At 52.8% G+C, this 2,008-nt stretch overlaps 1 pseudogene; it reads left to right on the forward strand.

Moving 5' to 3' along the window:
* Window positions 1–255: 255 nt before the first annotated feature.
* Window positions 256–1,561, forward strand: LOC118675646 (annotated as a pseudogene).
* Window positions 1,562–2,008: the final 447 nt, after the last annotated feature.

Genomic DNA, 2,008 nt, shown 5'->3' on the forward strand with positions numbered 1-2,008 from the left:
GCTCCTTTAGTAGTTCTGCAGGTTCAATCTCCAGAGGACAGGCTAGGCACCAATAGACCAGCACTGCTGGCATGATCCCGACAGCACTGCTGGCCTCCTGGAACTCGGCCTTGAGAACTGTGGCCGCTTCCCCTTCCTAGAAGCTCCACAAGGAAAAAAGGATACCACCAGCAGCGCCAGGGGTGACCAGTGGTGACTGCTCTCCCCATGCTTCCTTTAGGTCACTCGAGCTGGCCCTCACCCACCCCACTCCAGATGAAGTGTGAGCACCGTACATGGAAGGAATGTAGTAAAAAAACAAAAACCGATGACCAAGACAATGCCACAGTCAACGTCCAGAGTCCGGCTCAGGAGAATGGAGAGAAGGGAGAATTCCGTAAATTGGCCAATGCCAAGATATTTCTGAGTGACTGCCTGGCGTGTGACAGTTGTGTGACCGCAGAGGAAGGAGTCCAAGTTTCTCAGCAGAACACCAAGGACTTCTTCGATGTTCTGAACCTTAATAAGAAATGTGATATCTCACAGCACAAGGTGCTGGCAGTGTCCGTGTGTCCTCAGTCTCTGCCTTATTTTGCTGCTAAATTCAGCTTCAGTGTCACTGATGCATCCAGAAGGTTCTGCGACTTTCTCAAAAGCCTTGGGGCGCACTGTCTTTGACATGAAGATAGCTGTGAACTTCAGCCTCCTGGAGAGTCAGAAGGAATTTGTGTGTCGGTACTGCCAGCACCGTGAGGAAGAGCCCCGGCTACCCATGCTGACCTCCGCCTGCCCCAGCTGGGTCTGATATGTAGAGTGGTGCTGGGTCACCCCAACACCCCCACCTCTGCACTGCCAAGTCTCCCCAGCATATCATGGGCTCTCTGGTGAAGAATTACTTCACCAGGTGGCAGAACCTGTCCCCAGACAAGATTTTCCATGTCATTGGGGCCCCATGTTATCACAAGAAACTGAAAGCCCTTCGAGAAGATGTTCCCATAGCTTTGCATAGTTCCCGGGGTGCTGACTGCATGTTAACCTCATGTGAAATTGTCCAGATAATGGAGAAAACTGACCTCGCCTTGAACGCCACCACCGTGGACACTGTTTGGAGACGTGAAGGAAGAGGAGGTGAGGCTCCACGAGGGTGCCAGTTCTGACGGGTACCTGGTGCACATCTTCAGGCACATGGCCAAGGAGCTGTTCAATGAGGATGTGGGGGTGCTCACCTACTGCACTCTGAGGAACAAAGACTTCCAGGAGGTCACCCTTGAAAGGGATGGAGAGGTTCTGCTACACTTTGAGGCTGCTTACGGCTTTCCGAACATCCAGAAGTGGTCCTGAAGTTGTAGAGGGGCAAGTTCCCGTGCCACTTCGTGAAGGTCCTGGCCTGCACCAGGCATGACTAAGTGGCAGGGGCCAGGCCCAGGTGGAGGACGGGTGTGTGGACAGGGCACTGCTATGGCAGATGGAAGGCGTCTATGTTGCCATCCTGGTGTGGCCCCCAGAGACCAGCGCCCATGTACCAGAAGTGGCTGGGTGGGGGGACTTCTGCCCGGGCCCAGGCACCTTGCACACTGCCTAGCAGGGTCCAGGGAAGCCTGCCAGGACATCAAGTGGTAAAGGTCCAGCATATGTCTGGCCTGCAGCCGCCTGAGGAGGGGTGCCAGATGTGTGAAGGAAAGGCTTAGCATCTCTGTCATCACTTTGGTTTCCAGAATTCCCTGCTCCCCATCTGTTGGCTCCCTCCCTCTGAGTAGCACTTCATTGTCACATGGTGCAACTGGAATATTGTATCTCCAGAGGATTGCCCCAATGTACATATCCTTTTATCCAACAATGAAAAAATCCCAAAGAACAAGAATAGAGACAGACTATTGTCCTTTAGGCTTAAAAAAACAACCACCTGGAAGTGTCCTGCGAAGAGCTGAGACTTGGTTCTGTTCACGTGCCTCAGAGAGATTGGATGAGGAAATGGCCCGGTTTGGCGCTGACTTTACCCACTTATGTTACTCTTGAAGGTTTCTTTGCC

This window comes from Myotis myotis, unplaced genomic scaffold (assembly GCF_014108235.1).
Source record: "Myotis myotis isolate mMyoMyo1 unplaced genomic scaffold, mMyoMyo1.p scaffold_m19_p_2, whole genome shotgun sequence".
Lineage (NCBI taxonomy): Eukaryota > Metazoa > Chordata > Mammalia > Chiroptera > Vespertilionidae > Myotis > Myotis myotis.